The sequence below is a fragment of the Prinia subflava genome, chromosome 2, assembly GCF_021018805.1.
Source record: "Prinia subflava isolate CZ2003 ecotype Zambia chromosome 2, Cam_Psub_1.2, whole genome shotgun sequence".
Taxonomy (NCBI): Eukaryota; Metazoa; Chordata; class Aves; order Passeriformes; family Cisticolidae; genus Prinia; species Prinia subflava.
Window position 1 is genome coordinate 105,101,344 of NC_086248.1, and position 22,734 is coordinate 105,124,077.

At 44.2% G+C, this 22,734-nt stretch overlaps 1 long non-coding RNA gene across 1 annotated transcript in view; it reads right to left on the reverse strand.

Annotated features, from left to right (window-relative positions):
* Positions 1-22,734, reverse strand: part of LOC134547805 (uncharacterized) — a 125,472-nt gene that overhangs the window by 24,701 nt on the left and 78,037 nt on the right. Inside the window, exon 2 of the long non-coding RNA XR_010079612.1 lies at positions 5,721-5,905. This is a non-coding gene — a long non-coding RNA (uncharacterized LOC134547805). The remainder of the gene's footprint in view (positions 1-5,720; positions 5,906-22,734) is intronic.

The following is a 22,734-nucleotide window of genomic DNA, read 5'->3' on the forward strand; positions in this document are numbered from 1 at the left end:
TACAAAAGCTACAAATATCTATAAATCTGGCTTACAGCAAAATAAATAATGACAATAATTCTGTCAAGCATCAATATAATTTGCTGGACAGCATTGTGTAAACCAAGCAAATATCTGAACCATTAATGAGCTTAATCTGTGTCATTTAACCACCCCCTCAGTAAATTGTTCTGCAGACCAGAGGGGTGTCCTGCTTAGTTACTCTGCCGATTTCCCAGTTTTTGCTTTCCCACAAAAGTGACCAGCCTGACTTAACCCAATTCTCACACTCTCACAGCTTGGGACAATCTCTTATCAAATGTGCAGGAAAGGGATTTTTTCCCCATCCTTTTAAAACTTAGGGCTTTCAGAGAAGCCGATGTTCTGCATGGATCCACGTTCTTTTAGAGAAGAGTCCAAATGAAACAGACCAAAAAAACCTGCCACCAGAAAATAACTCTCCTTTCTTTTTTTTTCTCCTGACAATATTCACTTTTTAGTGGTGAGGGAGTTCACTGAGGACAAGATGAAGTCAGTTAGAAGACTCCGCTCTGTGTGGTTCAAACCAGTAACAGGAATCTGGGTGCCAGCATCTTCGCCTTAGGGTTAGGCTCTTTCATTCAAGCCAAAATTTATGCCTCAGGCAGGAGAAACTTTTCATCTCTAAAACATCAAACCAGTATGCTGCAGAGTCCTGCTTTTTGTCGTATTGCCTGCTCCCAGTACAGGGAGGTTTGTGAAAACTCCTGAACAGCTCACACCCTCAAGACTTTGAACCATGGCATGGGCCACCCTTTATTCTGCTAACACTTGATTTTCTTTAAAATTGAGTAGGTTTCAATATATGCACCAAAAAAAAACCCCGAACCAAACCAAACCACAACCAACCAACCAAATAAAACCACAACAAAACAAAAAAACAAACAAAAACCCCACAACCAACCAACAACAGAGAGGGCAGATCAAACCTTGACAAAATAACACAAACCTACTACTCATGGCATCACCATTTTAATAACAAAATAAATGTCTGTTCTCATGGGCACCAAGTAAAAGCCCCTTTAAGTAAAAGTATTAGAAGAATGCATCAGCTATAAGATATAATACCAGTGACTAATACCACAGGATAAGCATTTTTAACTTTCACTCTGAAATGACTGGATGATAAGAGAGTACAATATATATTTTGAATTCAGGGTGAGAAGATATTTTTAATATAAGTGTTTTATGATGTAGTCATACATCATTTCTAACTAAAATGCTAAACAAAACACCATCCTTTTCTGAAACATAGATAATGATGGATTTTTGTTATTGTTTTATTCCATAAGACAATTTTTCAACCCAAACTTTTATTTTATTGATGGCGTAAGAAGGCCCCAGTACATCTTCTTTCATATTTGAGACAATGTCCTGAAAACTGTGAGCTAAAACTCAAATGTCATTACAGAGAAAGAATTTTTGGATACGCAATCATTTATTGGGAGAGTCCCACAAGATGGGATTAAAGGAGATTAAAAGGACCAGGTATGTTTTGTTGATTGCTTTGGCACTTGAAAACCCCTCTGATCTCAGAGTAGGAGTTTTGTGGGTATTATTATAATAATAATGGGGATCTTGGAGGACAGGAGGTGGATAAGCAGAAGGGAACTAAATCCAATAATGTTTGTACTGTCACAAAGCCAGGATGGTTTGGGATATGATTTAATCCTACGGAGCAGACCTACCCAACACTCCTAAGCAAGAGATAGACAAATAAATATACCCAGTAAAATAGAGGCATATCTGCAAACTGAAATCCCTCACCCTTCCCTAGGCAAAATATTTTATTCCCTCAGCTCCAAAACTCACCAATAATTTGGCTCCGTGTGTGCTGAGCAAGAATCCCAGCAAATCTCTGCCTCCTCCACTTTATAGCCTCAGCAAAACACTACATCCAAGGATTTGCCTGTGCTTCCTGTCTCTTTCCTTGTTTGTTTTTATGTGTACTACCAAAACAGACTGTGTCACTACCTATAAGGAACCAAAATATTTCAAGTACTGACTACTGCAAAAAGATGAAACACCTTTTTTTAGTACTTGGTTCAAACACGGGGATCAAGGGGGAAGGAAAATGGCATTTCCACTGCTCTGGTGCTGAGGATGGATGGCTGCTCAGTGCACCATTGCCTTTCCAAATACCTTACTGTGTCTATCACAAGATAATTTCTCCCCCAGTCTCTTGTCCCAGAGACTTCCAAGCTTGGCCGTGTTTTAAAAACTAACTTTCCTGGAAAAGCTGGTGTTAGCATGAAGTTGTGAAGTTGTACAAATTTTATTACTTCTGTGCTTTCAGAAAATCTGAATTAAGCCCTCAACTTTTAATACTTTAACCCATTCTTCTCATGAAGTCAACAGAGCAACACTGAGCTGGGCCAAGCGATGAGCCAGACACATCACAGCAGAGACATGGGGCCTGCTTTTACAGCAGCTAAATAATAAATTTTAAAAACTCCAGGCCTGTAGTTCTTGTTTTGAGTTCTTACACTGACTACTTTGTCTATAATATACCTCCTGAAGATTTTGGCCCTGATGCCTAATCCGAACAATAGCTCAGAAGAAGCCAGCAGTCCTGGTTACAATTAGCTGAGACTATTTTAACTACCTGTTGGGTTGTTACAGATTTAAGAAGGACTGGCTGGTGAGAAGGTGGTTCTGGCAAAAACATCTCTGCTGAGTTAGGAAGACTGAGGGGTTTTTTATTTTTTAATTATTTTTTTTTTAAGTTCAGCAACATGGTTTGGAAAGACTGTGTAAAAAAACTGAGCTGTACCCTTCCCTATTTTTCATATCCATTGCTGACCCTTAGTTCTCCAAGGAATTCTGTATTCCTTATTTACACACAGTGGCCAGTACAGCACCCTCCTGTCCCCAGCTGGCCTCAGAGCTCCGTCAGAATAGAAATAAAACCAATCTGAAGAAAAAGCGAATCACACAATCAGTGTCATCTTCCCCTAAATCCCGGATGAAAAACTTCACAAAATCCACAGGAGAAAGCCTGAATGCATTAACCAAGAAAAAAAAAAACTAAGAGATCTGTGAAAGAAGTTCCACTTAAAATAAAAAGCAGCAGAGACCAAACTCTAAGAGTCCAGGTTTTGAATGAGCTTTCATTATTCATTGACCCAGGTTTCTTCTTTATGCTATGCAGGAAGCAAAAGATTAAACCGGTGCCGATGGGAGCGGGGACGGGAGGGTGGGTGCTGTGGATGGCTTGGCCCCATGGAGCTGGAGAGGGGGTGCTTTGACTGCACTCAGAACTTCCCAGCACAAGGGTGCAGCAACTCAGCTAATTGGGGAAGATAAAAGGCAGGTTTTTATGAGACAGACACCATCATTATCAGAAATGAAGGATAAAAACTTGAGCAGCTACGTCTTATTTTATCGCTGGGAAGTCTCAGAAGGAAAAAAGAATTATCAAAGTTTTTGATAGTTCCATTTAACCACAAGACAACTATGTTAATGTAACCTTAAAGGTTTGACTAAAACGTATGAAATCAAGGCAACTCAAAGTCCAGGCCTCAGCTTCTTCCCTAAGCCACCCATAGTGCTGGGACCGTGTGAGACACAAACGCTGCCTGTTTGGGGACAGTGTCATTTATATGGGCAGACCACACTGCCGCCTCCTGTAACCCCAAAACCAACACCCAGCACAGCCCCTAGAGCTGCATGTAAAGGGGGCTTCTGTTTTCTATGCTTTTCCTCTGTTTCTCATAAGGAAAAAATAAAGACAATAAACAGTTTCATCACAAACCTGTCCAACGCAAAACTTCCCTCTCCAAAGTGCAGCCAGGCAGAGAGAAGCAAATGCTTTAATGGCCAAGTTTAAAAAGCCCTGAAAGTCCGGGTTTCTAATGAAAAAACTGACAGATCCTGAACCACTCGGCAGCGTGAGCAGGCGCCACCCTAATAACCATTTAAGCCCTCCTTTCAGAGAAAGACTTGGCCCAGCAGAGCAGGAGGAGTAAACAGAGCTGGTAACTTAATGACCTTTGAGCATTAGCAGATGGCCTTTTTACGAGCACAGATTAGCAGAACATGGGAGTTTTTAATGGCCACTAACAGGTGCCTTCTCTACCAACCCACAGCCAGTAAAGCACCAATCTGCTCCCACCCCATCCTTTATACGTCTTTATGGCCCAACATCTTGGATGACACAGCAAGATATGTCCTGCACCATCCTGGCAAAGCTACAGCTTGGTCACCCCAAAACAGGAGCACATCACCTTTGGGTGATGGCATTGTCAGCTGAGTCCTCACAATATTACTTCTGAGATACAGCCACTTCAGTGGGGATGGTGAAAATGGTTGCCCCCTTCTTTCTGGTTCAAGAGAGATGTAGGAAACCCCAAGAGCAGGATTCAGAGCTGTTTGAAAGCAAGAGGGAGTCTATCCTCTGTCTTACTTATAACATCATGCTGTTCATCTCTGGCTCTGCCCCATAAAGGCACCATGGCATCTTTATGAGTTGGGCTCACAGTAAATGCTCCATTCGTGTCTCTGCAAATATTCCCTCACCCAACCTTATCCTGGCCCGGGAACAACTCAGAAACACACCAGGACCCAAGGCAATTACCAAATTGGCTCCTCTGCATTTATCTCTGTGGGTGGGTAGAGGAAAGCCCTCCCAATTAATCTCAGATGCTGCCTGATTAGACACAATTCAAGGGCTATGATCCTCTGGGAGCCAAGGGCCCTGCTCCGAGTCTGGAGCTGTAGTGAGCAGGCTGAGGCAGCTCCTGCCCTCACCTCAGCTGTGGGGGATCACACACAAATGCAGGCCAGTGGCCACTGAGGGGAAACTGAGGAAATGTAGGGAAAAAACTGCAAGGGCATGGCCAGAGAGAAGATTATGGTGTCCTTCAGCCTCCATTCTTTGGGCTTCCCACTTTTGGCTTCTCTCAGCTCCTATTAGTGGCCTCCAAATCTCTTACCCTCCACTTTCTTGGCCTTCCACTCTCAGCCTCCACTCTCTTGAGAGATGCCATATGCCAATGTCTTATTTTCCATGGAAAAAGATAACATGGTGCAAACTCCAGATTTTGTAACCTGTGGTGGCAGGGCCAATCTTACAACTGTCAGGTTGGAATCCCGTATTAGAAGAAACATATTATGGCTGGGATTTGAGGCAAAACACCAGGGAAAGAGATTGGAAAACTCAGGGAAAAAAAAAATCCTTGATAAAACAATTAAAATTTGCCACGCTGAGGAATTCATCGTGTCCAGAACAGAATTCCTGGAAAGCAGCACTGTGAGAAGCTTCATGCAAAGTACTGCAAGAAAACAGCCCCCAGCCGGGGACAGCATGAGGCAGTGAAATTGGGACTCTGCAGAAAATGGTGCAATAAAGTGTCCATCCACTGTGGGAAATTACGCAGGACAGGGATGTGGAGCGTGGGGGAAGCAAAATGGTGGCAGCAACAGTGCTGGCTCTGAGCCACTGCTGGTGCCTCTGGGTGTGGGTGGACTCATCCACGAGAAGAAAAGAACACTTTGTGGCTGTGAGTCCAGCAATGGTGCACAAGTCAGCGTGGGGCCAACCCCAGTGGTGTTATGGAAAAAAATACCCCAGGTACAATAAGGAAGTGGAAAAGTGAAAGATGGAAGCTCCCAGCAGAGCAGAGCTGAAGGAGCTGATGGCAGGCCTCACCTGTCATACAGGTGTTTATATAGATGGGAAATAAGAGAACATTTTCCATTACCTAACAGAGAGGTGCACTTGGAAGCTGGGCTAATGCCCAGTGTGTTGGTATGTCCTCAGGGTCCCTTCCTTCATGCTCATGATTCACTCTGGGGACTCTTGCAGCGCCATTGGGATTGTGCAGCATTTCACAGGAAAATGCAATTTCGTGTAGAGACACAGGGTCTGCACAGGTGCTGGCTGAACCTGAAGACAAGAGGGATAAAAAATATAATCAGAGCTTTAAAAAACTTTGGGAAGAGTGTATTGCCATGCAAAAGCTACACGAAGCATGAATTAAAGGTAAGAAAAAGATCTGCTGTAAGTCCTGACGGTCCGGTGACACCAAATTTCAGAAAAAAAAAGGAGTAACTTATACAGATGCCAGATCTGGCAGGAAGCACTAATGTCTGCAGATCTCACCAAAGAGAGAATTAATCCACATTCTTGAAACTACATTGTCTAAAGAGAGACCTGGTCTTTATGTGGCAGATGTGGGGACCCCTCACCCTGCAACCCAAACAGGCAAGCTCAGGATGCCCAGGAAGAGGCATGGGGTAGCACCCTGATGAGCCCTGAACTCACCTGGCCCTGCAGAGCCCTGCTAAACGCATTACAGGGGACGACCCAGCCTTTCATCAGCTTCCAGCAGGAAAAGGGAGAAAGAAAGTCCTCTGAAGTGGGTGTTCTTCCTAGGAGCATGAGGCCAGAGGCAGAGCACGGTGAGGCAGCTGAGCGTGCGGACAAGACACAACCAGAACTCATTAACTCACCGCTGTGGTGCTGGTGGTGCCTCCAGGGAGACCACACAGCAGCACAGAAAACCCTGGAGACTAATTGAGCGTGGTTAATTATTAGGTGGTTTAAGATATATTTGAATGTCTTTATTGTGCTGATATTGTTTGTTGCAGTTATTTTTGGCTGGGGAAATGGTACCTTGCAGGAACTTTGAAAAGAGCCATTAGAAGGGTCTCGTTTCCCTCAGGGTTGGGGTGACATGTGGCCAAGATACCTCGGCCTTCTCCTATGGCCCTCCAGGTGCCTGCCAGCATCAGTGCCAACCTGCCCCAGTACATGCTCTTGTGAAAGGACATCGCAAAACAAACACGTTGACTGGTGGGAGAGAGATTTCTGCTGGAATCCAGAACATTTGAAAAATAATTTGTTTCATTAGTGAAAGCCAGCAGTGGGATCATAACCCTCCCAAATACCACGATACAGCCCTGGACTTGGAGGTCTAGGCTTTAGCTGGCCTAAGGCTTTATGAGCTGGAGATCTGCACAGAAACTTCACCTTGGTAAACGTGGATCGATCCACATCCCTGCATCAAGGCCTGGTTAGTGCTGAGGGTTTCTGTGCATGAGCTGAAGGGCAAGGCCGACTTTGTGCAATGGCATAACCAGTGAGGCCACATCAAAGGCAGTGGAGAGACACTCTTTTCCAGTTCACCTGCGCTCATGTGACTGCTCTGTGCTGGAGATCATGAGATTATATGAATGTGCTGAAATTTAAAGTGAAATTGGGAGTGAATTACGCTGGCTGAGGTGAAGGGAAGTGCATGCAGGAGCCTCTGTGAAGCCAACACACAGAAGAGTTTTATTCCAAGCTATGTTGAATCTTTAAGCCATTTCTGCTGAGTGTTCAACCCACCTTTCATCTCGCCTGGCTCAAGCTCTGAACACTGAGACCCAAGGACTTGCTCTGCGGAGAGTTAATTCCTGGCAGCCAAATTCAAGTCTCCAGACACAAGAGGTGTCACCTCCAGGGACAAATTTGGCCAGCGTCCGTATTCAGCCCTGGATGAGCAGGAATGGCTTCCTGGACTTGCAGAGCTGATTTGTGCCAGCTCCAAATTTGGCCCTGTGTCTTTCTCTTTGTTCCATGTATAGTTAAATAGACAAGATGAAAAAACCATGACTAATTAGACTGTTAAATTAAACTGCTTTAAATGTATTTTATGTGATGCATAAAGTTCATAAAAAGAGGTATCCAGAGTAGTATCAGTGACCTTTCTCTAGGAGCTGCAGTCCACCCGGATGCTTTTTTGAACCAATTGGCTGAAAACTCCTGGATTCCTTAACACCTTTTATTCCCTCTCTGCCACTTTCAAACCTGAAGGATTTATTTTTATCAGTCCCTCACCCACATAATGACTTTAAAATTCCTTAGGTTCATACCTTAAAATATAGCTGGGAATTAGAAGTAATGCCAATTAACAAGTCAAGGCTCAAAGGCACTGATGGAGTTAGCTTGCACTTCTCCCTAGAAAACTGTCATAAGTATATATAAGGATCTGCACACCTCAGGATTTCTGTTCAGAGCATTCTGTTGGAAAATATCTTTTCCATGGAATTTGCAGCCCCACCACCACCGTGGTGTCTTTGGACTAGACAGCCCCGAGCCAAAAGGAGCAGTGGTAAACAAGCACTGCCCCAGGAGTGCCTCCCCAGGCAGTTGCCTCCCTCCAGGCTCTGGACACTCTCACAGCAGATCCCAGTGCCTCTGTTTGGACTAGCTTGGCTGGCACGTCTGTGTTTGGACCTGCAGGCCTGTCCTCACCACACCAAAAAGGCAGTTTATATGCTCCAGGTGTCAGTTGGTTCCTGGATCTGAAAACCTGGAATTTCGAGACGGACAAAACCCCCTGATTTGATATGCAGACATTCCTCCCACTCCCATTTACCAGGTACACAGATAAAAGGCAATTTGGTTAGACCTTGTGAGCCTCTGCTGCAGGATTTGGCACATGAAGGAGGCTAGAGTTTAGTTCCCAGGTCTGTTGGTGGCTTCGGGCAAGTTATTTCACTTTCCCCGATTCAGTTTCCTCCTCAGTGGCAAAGTGGTGCCTGCAATATCAAATGATATGTTTTCCCTTTGGCCACTGCACACGCTTTGTTTTTCTGGAAAAGCTACTTTTGCCCTTTGGGGTCCCTCACAGGGTGGGGGTGGCTGCAGAGACGCATCCAGGCACTGGGGAGAGGGACTCACTCGGGAAATTCGGGACGTGAACAAGTTTTTTCTTTTGTATCAAGAGCTCCTTATATCCTCTTACTGCTGCCACCAATTTTGCTGTTAAAATAACCATTCCTATTTCAGCATTTCCTCGGGAGTCCTACTGGTCATTCACCTCCTCATTCCAGGTTCAGTCTTTGTTCCCGTACGTTGTCACCAGCCTGTGAGCGCAGAGGCCAACTCAATTCAGGTCAAATTCTGCCTACATGAGCTGCTGGCAGCAAAGTTTAGTCCCCTCTGAAAGAAAAAGGCCATGAGACCTCCTCATACCCTCCAAGCCTGCGAGCTGGGCAGGACAGCACCCTGACCCTGTGGCACTGGAACGAGGCCCTTCATCTTTCCACACCCAAGGAAGACACGTGGGGAGAGCAGATGGCTTTTTGGAAGCCTAGAACTGGATATTGTGGCTGTGGTATCCCCTGCTCCTGCTGATGCTGCACTTCCCTGCCTTGTGCTGCTTTATTTGGGGAGGATGCGTTCTCAGCAGAGGTGTGAATATCGCTCCCCTCGCAGCTAATCCTGACACGCCAGTGGCCCACAAGCACGATGTATTGCTAAGCAACACTTGGCAAAATCCATGCCAGGTTGTGTCGGCCCCTTTTGATGTTTCACAGAAGCATTGTCATTTCCATCTCTGGCATTGTTTCCAGCATTTTGGGTGTCAGTGTTCCTGAAAACCCTCGCAGAAAGGATGTTTATTGAACTGTCAGAGGGTGAATGATTGACACTAGGCACAAGTACTTTTCATGTTCAGGTTTTGGCATGCCACAATTGGATTATTTCCTGATAAATGCCATCCAACTCTACCAGATGGACCACTGAGAGATATGCCAACCTGTGTGAGAAATGGAGTAGATGCTCAGTGCCACTTATTGGTAGATGTGTGCTTCTCCAGTCTATCCTTTTGTGTAGCTGCAGGGTATTTCACTGAAGCAGTGACTTTTGTGATGCTCATAATTAGAAGAGCAAGGCAATTTTCATTGTGGAGAAAGGTAGGTTTCAATGCCCAAATCTGATTTCATTCACCTCAGTGTGGAAGTGCAATACTTGTTCCTCTCCTCTTAGATTTAATGTGTTCTCTGTGACTTGAGCATTAAAGAGCCATGAATTTTGAAAGTCAGGTATTTCTCATATATAAATAATTTCAATAAACCGATCCTCTGCCTTCCCCTTCATCTTTTCCTAATGGCTCATTTACAGATCCGAATGCAATACAAGGATTGTGAGGCAGGTAAAATATCTAAGGCTGAATGTATTATATGTACCATCCAAACTTTATTAAATAGCTGAATTCATTTCATTGACACTCAGCTGGAAAGTGTCTGTGGTCTCAGGATGGCAAAGGGACAAGTGGCATCATGAGGGGACAGACAGTGAGACCCAGGCATGGATGTCAGCAGTGGAGAAGGTTAGGGGCTGTCAAATTGCCCCTGGAGCTGTGTGGGGAAGTGGGATTAAGCAGGAAGAGCTTTTTCATGGACACTGGTGCCTACACTGAGCAGAGGGGATAAGGTGGGAATCATCCCATCACACTGGCACTGGGTGAGGAATTGTCACAGGGAACAGGAGCTTTGCTTGCTGGGTTTCAAGAGGGAGAGGAGTTGTCTTTTTCTGTTTCTTAGAGGTGATGCAGGAGGAAATCCCTAATTCTGCAGGATGGAAAACTGCATGTCGGTGAAAACACAATTTTTCTGTCTGAACTGACCCACTAGAGAGACAAAAGAAACATGAAGTTATCTATTCCTGTAGTCCTCAGCACTCTAATATATACATAAAAAGCAGGGCCTTTGTACTACACCTAATGAGCAGAAGTGAATAATGTGGTATAATTAGCTTCCCTTTCTCAGCCTGCTCTCTCCGATATCTCAACACACTTCTGACAACAGCATGGTACAAGTGGTGACTGGTGCCTACATCTCAGATTTACCATCACTTCATTGTTCTGCGCTAACACATTTTTCATCTCTGCCATTATGAGGGCCTCTCCCCGCCGCTCTTATTTCTGCGTTTCAGCCGTTGGCTTAGTCCCTGCCAGCTAAAATGAAACCCAGCTCAGGCAGAGGCTCCGGGGAGCAGCGGCTGTTATTGCTCTGTGCCCTCTCCAGAGACCTGCGGTCAAACCCTTGGGTGCACACGTGCACACAGCACCCCTCAGAAACACTTCTGACTGGCAGCCCAGCCCTGCCATCACCTAAAAATAACAAGTAGAAAAACGTACAGTGCCTTTTCTCTTTTTTTTTTTTTTTTTTTTTTTTTTTTTTTTTTTTTTTTTTTTTGATGGCCTTGATTAACTGAGGCCGTGGATTTGCAACGGTTTGTGCATCAGCCGATTTCCATGTCTCACCAGGACTCGGGGATCTCAGAGCTGTGAATTTCCAAAGTTCACAAAGCACCAAGAAAAAGAAATTTATACAAAATAACATAGCTCTATGCAACCTCCTACTATTCCAGAGGAAAATGCAGAATAATAGCCTTTTTTGTTTTGCTGTCCTTACAAAAGGGAGCTGAGAGGAAAACTGATGATGCAGGACTTGCCAAAACCAGAGATCAAAAAATCCTGCTCCCAAAACAACCCCCTGTAAAATAATGTTACTGAGGTTACTTCCAGGAAAGTCGCTACAGTTTTGATTGCAGATTTGTGAGTAAGCTTATAAATCAATTCAAAACCAACCCTGTTTAAAAACCCAGTATGCAGAGATGCAGTAAAATGAAACGCACGCAGGTAATACCGCCGGTCTTGAGAACTTCAAAATTTCCTCAAAGTAATAACTTTAATTCAGTTCTTTCTGGCATAAACTTTTTCATCCCATTATGTCAAAAACTGTATTATCCATCCATTTGTCTGTCAGAACGATTCCCCCTGGGCCCATATACCACTGGTTCTTCTATTCTAAACCTCCCCATTACATCCTGCTATCAAGAGTCACAATTTTCAGTGAAAGTCTCTTGTGACTTTTGACAATGTTTTACAGTGAACTAGACCAGGAAGCTCAGAGTTAAAGGAAATCTTCCATTCTGGCAATGAATATGTAATAGGCATTACACTGTGCAGTATACCAAAAATGTAAGGTTCATTAAGTCTTTCAAAGGCAAGAACTTCCATGTAGCTTTGAATGAACCTGTCTCTGCGATGGCATTAGCAAATGATATTTTGGGGCAGAAGATATTAATACTACACATTAAGGAACAAATTTGTTTAAATGCTATATAGCTCTGCATGGATGCAGATGATCCAGGAATAAATAAAAAGTGAATAGTCGTCCAACTTTATATGTAAATTGTCTTTGGCTTATATACATAAGAATGCTCTTTGCTACTAAATTCCTTCATATTAACAAGCAGGAGTGTAACTAATATATAAAATAAAGTCATTCTCTTTAATGAGAATGCTAAATATTTTAAAGAAATGCACAGCTATGAAATATTGTCAAGGGCATTTTTATACTTAAGTTTAAGAACACTTATGACTTAACTGTTGAATAATTTAACACATTCAGCCTTGAAGTACTATTTATGTATGTTTTTTAATGTTCATACTTATGTAGGCTTTTCTTTGCTCAGGATTTAGGACCTTTGATTTCTGTTTATAAAATTTACATCTTTAATCTCCCAGCTCTGTGCATTTCCCCATTTGACTCCTGCAACAATATAGGCAAAAAATGCTGAGAGGAAGAGAGCTAAAAGCCTTGCGCAGCTTGGAACAGGGACTGTGTGGATTTTAGCAAACATAAGGACAGATTTTAAGGAAATGAGCTCCAAGTAGAAAACCTCGATAAACATGAGCCACCTGTACAGCTCAAACGGAGGATTTGCAAATGGGTTTATGAGCTTTCTCTGAGAGGCAAAGAAAGCCCCACAAAGGGCCCCAGCACGTCGTGGGAACCCCGAGTTATCCCGCACAGCTCCTTTCGGGGAGCCCCGTGCCTGGCCACACGTTTGCTGGGAGACAGGAGGGGAAATCCCCATGCAGCACCTGCGTGGGTGGTGGGACACAGCTGAGGAAATGCCACCCCAGTACTCCTGACCCTCAGGGGTCCCTGGGGTGGGTGAGCACAGACCCACCACCACGTGTGCTGGGGCAAGCTCAGCTTGCAGGCTGACCTACCTCCACACCCAAAATGTTCAGGGTCAGCCAACAGAAGCACCACAGGCAAAAGTTTAGCTGAGTGACGGAACAGAAGCTGAATTCTCCCCGTGATCGTGATATTGCATGAAATTTGCTCTGGGATAAATAAAAACATCGACCGAAACTGTTTACAGCGTGTCTTGTCACCTTCCATTACGGTCTTTCGCAACACGCTGATGTTTCGTGACACAGCAGATGCAATTTGACATGTCACACACTGAGCAGTGACTTTCAGGAATTTCTAAGACATGTTTCTTTCAAAAAGCAGCATCGCGCCCAGACAGTTGGTCCACAAGTGCATTTAAAACTGAAGCTAGAAGAGCCGAGCATTGCATGAGACGAGCATCGCACAAAGAATATTTGGTCTGACTTTTCCTCTATATTTTATGTGCTACAAGTCATAGGCAGGGAGATGGACAGATCATCCAGCACAATGGATGAGCTGCTGCCAAGCTGATGTTACTGTATAACTATGGGCCCCTCAGTACCCATTCTGCCTCTGATAGTCATCACTTGCCAGTGTCCAAATGGATTATATATATCTGGCATGTTTATGGTATAAAGGAAGATGAATCTGAATATCTGTGAACCTTGGGCGTGCGGGATGATGCATTTGGAAGGGAAAGCAAGTTTTTCAAGGGCAAAAAAAAGTTAGTAGGGTTTTATCAAAGGGAATTAACCTAACACCTCCTCGCATCAGGCTGCGCTACCATACACTGAGAGATCACTTACCCAGGGAGGCAGAAGGAGAGCATTAGGATTAAGAGCAAGAACTGCCATATATTTTACCTCAGAGATGTCTTTCTATCTGGAAATTCTATGTGGTGGTCACTGGCACACCGAGCTTAGTAATCTCTTTAATGCCGATGTTTATTCAAACAAACAAATCAGCAGAGGGAGTCACAAGAACCTGGTTTTGTGAGGTTCATCAAGTCAGATCATGGCTGAGCAGGAGACCCTGGAGGGAGGAGAACTGGGGACCCAGTTCTGCCCTGCAAGAGAGACCCTACTGGATCAAGCCACCGAGCAAAAGCTGAGCCGCATCAGCTTTCCCTGGTGAGTGCTCTGGGAAGTGGCTGCTTTCCAGGTCATGGGAACTATTTTCTCAGGAGAGGCAAAACAGAGAAGTATGGAAGACTAGAAGAACTGTGAGATACAGAACGATGTAGGATTAAGACAAGAAAACTTCTCCCTTACTGCAGTGGACCAGATCCTCTGGCAGCAGTGATGGGTTCTGAGCACTGAGCCCATTTGCACTGACTCAGCATCACTGAAATGTAAGTATCACCCCCACTGGGGTCTTTAGCTCCACAGCACTGTCAGCACAGGCTTTGCATCCCAGGGAGGAGACACCTAATTTGCTCAGAATAACCGCTTGCACTCTCTCTGCCTCTGCTTTCCAACAGACCTGAACAAGGAGGCAACTTGGTTCCACAAAAACAACCTTAAATGAAAATATGTAAATAAAGAGAGAACTGGAGAATGAAAACATTCATCATCTTCCCAAAACTAAGAGACTCGGCATATGTCCTTGGGATATCAGCAAAGGGACCCAGAAATCTCAACAGGAAGTCAAAGTTTACAACAGGAATTCAAGACAAAATGAATGTTGCAGCTGTAATACACAAACTCACAACCTTGCCAGGCCTTATTCCCTTAAAAAACACTGAAACCTCTGTATCTCATAGCTTCAAGGACCTCTTTTCCAAGAGTGCCTCCTGTAAAGCTTTATTTCCTTTTGAAGTCTGCTTTCTACTTTACTCTGTTTTTTTGCTAGGAATATATTTAGGTAGGAGCTGGCCTTTACATCCACAGGCAGCCATGGCTATCAGTCAATCTATCAGCAAACCGCTCATGAAGTTCACTAGACAAAGGGTTAGTGCAGCTAGTACCACAATAATGTAGAAACAGAAATATTACAAAGTAAAGGCTTATAAAATAATAAAAATTCTACTTAGTTCAGATACCTCCCAGTGCCTTTGGCAAAATACCTTAAGCATTCCACATAAGGCGGGCATTGTCTTTATAAGATGGCACCTCATAAAATGGTATTAAATATCACCAACGGGGCTTCATATTTCATCCAGCAGGGTTTAGGCCAGACATGTTCTATATCACACATTATTAGAATGACATCTGCTTTGCAAGTTGTGTACCCAGGAGCATACCTTGATAACTCATTTCAGCACTCATTCTCGAGGCTTCTGTGGCTTCGTAATACCTAATATGTTTAACTCATTTTGAACAGAAGTCTAAAGCCTGTCGTGGCCCTCTGGCCAAAACTGTAGCTGTCAGGCAACGGAGCCAGCTATCAAACATTACTCATTTATCATTAGTGGTGATGTAGCTGTACAGAGAAATGTACCCACTGAAGTGAAGGGCTGTCAATTGTTCCCTGTATAATACTCCTCTCCTCAACAGGGCATTTCTCCATGGAGGTACAGCTAGAGCACTCTGCTACTAACGCATAGCACGGAATTTATAGTAGCAAGGGAATAGGGAACATATTTTCATTTAAATGGGTCTGCCACAAGATGAATAAAGCAATCATCAATGGGATCTATAAGCAGAGAGGGGCAGGGCACTGTTTATAAACATCACACATAGGTGTGTATCCGTACCAGCGCCTGTGCCCGTGTGCCCATACACATATGGGGCGTTTAGAAATAAAGTCTCTGGGTCTGTATTGGTATTCAGAAACTGGCACATGATCAGTACCAAAGGCTCCGCTTCCTCTTTGCTTACCATTTCCATAAGAAGACTGGAATGTGCAATTTAGGCTTCAAATTTCCATGTCTATTCTGCTTGCAAAACTCAAACACACGCTACCTTGAACTTCGCTATCCTCAACTCTGCTCCCCAGGGAGGGAAACAGCCAGATTAAATCTATATGAGAGATCTCCTGACTGCAGACACTACTGCCTTTATTCACAAAGGCAAAGAACAGCAATGGTCTGGGAAAGCACCACAGTTAAGATACTATCTCCAGGCTCCTTTGAACCACTGCTGCATGCAAATATTTGTACACATGCATTATGAAGAGAGTGTGGCACAAGTCTCTGAATTTTGATTTGTCTCTGTACAAGGGAGATACAGAGGAGCGAGACAGGCTTTGGTGGTGAAGAGCAGAGATCTGGCTCCCACATCTGCCTTTCTGCTACCTCAGTGTGGTTTCTTCTCTGGAGCCCACTGAAGCCAAAGGGAATTTGTTCATTGCTTTCAAGGCAGTCACGTGACTACAAAAATGTCAAAAATGGACACTTGAAATCAGGAATCCAAATCCATCCCTAGCAGACAACTGGAGTATAAATGTTGCTCTCATATTAAATTCTGACCTTGGCCCATCTGTGCCCAAGTTTCTGGAAAGTGGAGGTGATGTGTGCCTAGAAAATGGTTTCAGCTCTTTAAGTGAGCAGCAAGAACAACCATGATGTAACGTAGAGCAGATGTTACACAAAACCTCAAACAAGTTTGCTGAAAAATCAACTTTCTCCAAAGAGCTCAAAGAACACCTTTTGTCAAACATGGTCCAACCTAAGAGTTTATAGCAAAGTCATTGTCAAAGGCACTTTTGTCCCCTTTTTGGCCTTGTACAGAGTATCCACGAATTCTGCCATGGATATTTCTGCCACCTTGTCAACAGCATTTAAACAGCAATTAAACTACTTTATATGTATTATTACATATTTCTGGTACACTTCCACTGTGATTATAGAAATCCAGTGACCAAAATACAGCTGTGCTTCAGTTCTGTCCCAAGTTTAAACACAAAGGCTCACACCAATACAGCTCTTATCCATAACAAGATAAGTAACAAGGAAAGGGAGGAAAAATGCAGCCCTGAAAGTCAAAGATATGGAATTTCTTCTGGAAAAAAGCTCCTCTCCACCAGAATGGGCTAGGAGTGGACATAGGTAACCTTGGAAGCGCCTGGGGCACTCCACTGAGAAGGGGAGTAGAAGTCCCATAGCCTACTTTGTGTGTGCTGAGGATCTTCTTTTTCCACCTCTTCCCCACCTCTGAACACCGCCTATATCCAGTGGTGTAAGGACTGCGCTCCCTCTATCCCTTCTGCTCTGACCACCAAGCCAGGAGGCTTTGCATTACTTCAGAAAAGCACAAGGACATTTTGGGCTGAAAATGAACACGGCAGAGAGGAGGACGATGAATGACAAAGCTTTCCTGGCAGATGTAGGCTATAAAAAGAGATCATGATGTGGTGAAACAAGTCTAACCAAAGGGGTTTGCCAGAAACATGGTGAAACAGGCTTCCAGTGTGGAAATGACACCATCAGATTCAGAGAAGAGAAAACCAAACAGCCTGAAGCTTAGCAAGCACACAGCAACTTAGGAAATACATACTGAGGCAAGGAAATAAATACTGAGGAAAGTGGAAATCACTTCACTTTTGTTTGTGATTCCCTCCTCTACAGCCTGTGGTGTCCCAGGGAAAGGACCCAGCCCCTCACTGGCAGGGTGCAGAGCTGAAGAGAGGCCAGAGGCACCTGCTCCTGGCAAGCTGAGCTGCAGCTCACCACAGGACCATGGTTGCCAGGCTCCCTCTTTGACCTGATCTGATCTTATCTGCACTTCCAGCTGCCTCTGGAGCCCAATGCTGTCTTACTACAACCTCTCTGCCCACAACAAACTTGGATACATTTTCGTTCATTCCTTATTTTCCTTATTTAATGTAGGAATGGGCAGAGGAGCACTGCAAGGAGGGTGGTGAATGGTGGTTTCATTAGACACATTTTATTTCTAAACCAGCAAAACTCAGCCTTTGAAGGGGGCCCCTCCTTTTTTTTTTTTTTTTTTTTTTTTTTTTTTTTTTTTTTTTTTTTGCCAAACCCTGGACATAATCCATTTTTCCAAGTCAGAAGGGATGTACATGACTGTGTAAAATCCCAGGAGCCTTTCCTCAAAACAGCCACAGGGGTTTGCAAACAAGTCACAGAAACACCCTCTTCACCTGTTCCCCCAGGGCTAAGCAAGCTCCCTCTGGAACACTCCCAGCTGCTTTGTGCTCAGAGAGTAGCAAGGCCTGAGCACAGGCTTTAAAATTATGTTGCAACTCGACCATGCAGGGAAATTCTTGACTTTTTAAACATCCTTTTTGTGATATTACATGTTAGGAGAAACAATGGGTTTGGTTATGACTATGAAGTTAAGCAGGGGATAGAGAAGCAAGTTGCCAGCTTTCCTCATAGGAAACAGCCACAGCTGAACTCTATGTTAGATATGCCTGGACAGGGAAGAGCTTAATTCAAACTGCTTTGGGTGACTAAAATGAACTTGATCTTATCATTGCACCATGACTTTTGGGGCTTACTTTATCTTCTGCAGGAGATTCACCCTTCCTATTGCTGTTCTATCTCCTTGTAACACATTTACACCCCAGTTTCCTAAGCAAGGACTCTTCCTCCCTTTAGACTGAGCTCACTATCACCTGCTCCCATTCCCTGCTGTACCACCACTGCTTTGCTCCATGAGATTTCCTCAAAATCCCTGCAACCGGGCAAAGATTTTGAGGAAACCAGCAACAATGATGGGTCGGTGGCTGGCAGCCTCCAGGGCTGGCAGGGAAGTGGCTGAGCACGGGGGCAGCAGGAGGGCTGGGGACCGCGCTGTGCCCCCGCTGCCCCAGCTCTGCAGAAACCACCTCGTGCCCTGAGTTTCTGTGTGAGCCCCGCTGGCTGCTGAGAGGGGTCAGCGTTCCTCTCAAACATGCCTCAGTGCATCGTGGTTTCCCACAGCTCCTCGAGGTCTGCGCTGCAACACAGTTGGTGAGTCATGCACAGATTAGTCATGGAGGGGATTTATTCTTGTCTGCAGAAAGTCCGGCATGAGTAAAGACAATGTAAGTTTGGCAGCGGCTGGTTTCGGTTCTGGCCGGTGGCAGAGCTGAGCTGTGTCTCATCCCCAGGTGTGTGGCTCAGGCTGGTGAGGCAGACAGGGCCACACATCCTTTTCATGCCTTTCTGCCCACACCAAAACTTGTCAATGCAGGCACTTCAGGATGGGACCAACTCATCTCACAAGCTCCTCTTCAGGTTAAAGACACTTCCACAAGTTACTGACCTTCACCAGACCAAGCTACCAGGAAAGGCTCCACGTCCTCATGAATCCTCCAAGTCTCCCAGCTGAAGCTTACCTGTCACTAGGACGAGATCTTGGCTTCATCCAGGCTGGTAGCAAAACACACAAGCCTAGCGTTTTACTCCTTAGTGATCAAATTACGCAGGAATCTAATTTCCCTGTATATCTTCCAGAGCACCAACTCCCTAAACTACTCCTGGGGATTTTTTAACTGTAAAAACTGCTTTTTTTTCATTTCTCAGGAACAATAAGATATCCAGCAATAACCACATATTTCTGACCAGGAAGCTTTCTGGTGTGGTGCTGCCACAATGTTACGTTCCAGGTAATTTTTCTTGGATGAGTTTACACAGTGAGTGTAAAACCGTATCCGCTGACTGCAGCAGGAGTCACGCGTCTGCGGGACACTCCTTCAGAACTTGGGTTCTGAAACGAGAAAATGTTTTCATTCATATTTTAAAATTCCATTCATTAACAGGTGTATAAGGTTTGACTTCTTCAAAGTATGCTGCAGACACAGCCTAATAAATCTCCATGACACCTCACTGCATCTCCATTTTATAGATGTGGTGATTCGAATATATCCAAGTGAAATGACTTGCCCAAGGCTAATGAAGGAATCAATGTCAGAGACAGGATTAAAAGTAGAAAAATTCCTGGCCCCCAGTCTCATAACCTAACTGTGGTCTGCATTTCCCTCATATGAAAACAGAAAAGGGAAACACATCTATTTTGAATATTGTGAAAAGTAGTTCAGAGAAGATGGGCAGCCTGATGTTTTAAAATTGCTTTACTTTGTCATAAAATATCAATAATACACAGGATGTGGTTTTTGTCCAAGAGTACACCAAGGTGTGAACAGCACAATATGTGTCACTGGTAGCTTTCAGAGCAGCTGAGATGGCACTGTAGAATAAAATAAGGACAGTCTTTGAGATGTCTCTCCTGCCCTGTTCTTTGAAACAGATTTCCTCCCAGGTGCTACAGCCAGCAAAAGCATCTTTGAAGCTGATGAATACCTGTTGGTTAATGAATCTGCAGCGAGACACCTATTGTCACATCTCAGAGGCAGCACAAGAGGTCTGTAATGCCCATTGCTCAAAATTTTGGGTGGCTCAACCCACCTCTTTCTTAGATGCTAACACAGAGTAAGGCAACATCTTCTCTGTCGCCAGAACATAACGGGAAGACAATGCACCTGTCTAGCTGTGTAGAAGAATAATTTAAGGGGAAAAAAAAAGGAAGGTACACTTGGGTCATTAAATATTGATGAGTAAGATTCATTGACTGAGTGGGAGACAGTAGGATATGGCTTGAAATAAAACCCCATGAGGGCCACACCCCCTAGTATGCCCAGGGCCATCCCTTTAAAGGTAGGACAATTATAATTAATTGAGCAATCTGACAGAAAGCATACATCCATACACTGGAGCAGAAAGTGACACTGTGCACGGAGCCATCATGGACACTTGAAGGGTTAATACTGGTTCACTAGACCAAGGACAGTAAATTCTGCCTGTGGCTACCACCAGTCTATTGTATTATTATTGCAGGCTTTAGAAACAGCTTTTAATTTTAACCCTTTCCAGCCCTTTCTTCAATTTTCTCGTTATAAATAATTGTCATTGAATAAAATGGCATGAAATCTTCCAAGTCCTACCTTTCAATAATTTCTTTTCACTTTCAGCATTCAGAACACTCTGCAAAAATAAAAAAGAATTCAAAGAACATGGGCTTCCTTTACCTATAACTTTTAAGGTTGCCACAAAACCAGGGCCCTTTCATTTTGTTGCGATCTGTCCCCACTCTTTGCTCTAAGGATGAAGAATCCTATCCACCACTTACAGGAAACCGTGGTGTGAGTATTCAGAGTTATGACAAACACACGGACTGAATACAGATAGCCCTGTATCCCCCCTCAGTCTTGCCGACACCTGCATTCATCCACCTGACTACGTTTTTAAGATGACGCGCTGGGAATTGTTCACGCCTGTAAGAGCTGACAAATCAAACACGCAGGAGCCATTGGTTACCTGTAATGCAGAAATCTCATTCTGGGTAACAATTCCAGCAATATGCTGAGCACATCCTCAGCCTTAGACAGGCTAAAGAGAAACAACCAATGGAGAAGGGATTGTATAAAGGAGTGCAGGGGACAGCAGAGGACTGACTCAGTGACCCAGGAGATCCTTTCCAATCCTATATTTCTATGTTCATCTGTTCATATTGAAGTTGATGGGAGACATTTCCACTGACTTCAAAGGGCTTTTATCCGGCCCCAGTTTCATTTCTTTTCAATATATAGATGCAAGAGTAATGTCACGCATGATTTTCATGAGACATGCTAATATCCAATCAGTTCTGGGAGCAGCAGAATGAACCCAGGTAGATAAATTGTTCATCCCAAAATGCTAAACATGCCAAGACCTGAAAAATATATCTCCTTGTATCTGACTTGCAGACAAGTCCAGCAGTGTCACAGATGGATTTCCAGTCACTGTTAGCCATAATCAATTATGCCAAATAAACTGTCCCGTTATCTAGTTGCACTTTTTGTGAAATACAAGGAATAAGGTCAACAAACATTTTTGGTCGGGGGATCAGCTCACTACAAGGCTGGTCCATGTTCCCAGCAGCAGGAAGGAGAGTCCCATCATGAAACCTGTATCTTACTGTAAGGTTATCTCCTGTAAATGGGACATCACTTGTCAGAGAGACAAGCCACAAAATGCTCTGGAAAGGCAAGAGCTGTTGGAAGCCTAATGTTGAAGGAGACAGAAAGAAGGAAGGAGAAAGTAAAATGGGGTAGCTGTGTAATTACACAGCGTTTTCCTCTCTTTTTTTTTTCACTGAGCAGGCACTCAGCCTGCTGAGCAGAGTCATTCCAATATGTTATCTAATGGCTTCATCGTTACTTGTGAGATTCCCCATCTGTGGCCAGACTGTGCCACTGCCTCGTTCAGCTGAGCAAGAGAACATTCACTCGCTTGCTCTGATCTGGGGGGACAGGTCCTGCTCTGGAGGAACAAAAAATGAGCTGCTCCTTAGTCAGGTCTGAACCTTTGCACTTAAGTCAGCCTTTGATGAAAGTTTCCTCTGGATTTCAACGCTGCTCTTTATAGCTGGACAATCTGCTGGCTCTCTCTGGCTCTGTCTTTTTTTGTTCTTTACACTGGCATTGTTCTGATCTATGTGGTGGTCTCATATTTTCCTCCAGAGCTTTCTACATCAGCCTTGTTTTCAAAGCCATATAACACAAGCAATGATTTCTAACCCGCAGTTTCTTCAGAAGGATGGATGTTCAGACATAATCAGTCCATTTTGCTATTTTTTCACCTGTTATACAGTAGCTGCTCCTGCTGTTTGGATGCTTCTTTACTCACTTTCCTTTTCAATCTCTTTTGTCCTCGCAATTTACTGTAAAACTCTAAGTGATTTATAAAACATGGAAAAGTGTATCACATCCAGTTTAATTCTCCTCAAAGCAGAGTCATTTCCTCCTGCTGGGTTCATGGTGCCTCTGATGAGGATGTTCCATGGAAGTATTCAGCCTCCAGGGGCACAGGTACAGCCACTCACTCTGACTCCTCAAATGTGGCAGGTCATCCATGAGCAGGACAGAAAAATTACACCACACCATGAGAAAAGAGATGCTCAGGATGCTGAGATAACCCTGATGTGCATTCAGAGGTCTGAGTGCTCTGAAGCTGTGACTGGACCTCAAAACTACATCGCGAATCACACGTAGGATCCACAAGTGGCACAAGCCTGATGGAAGCACAGTTCCCAGGCAGCCCATATT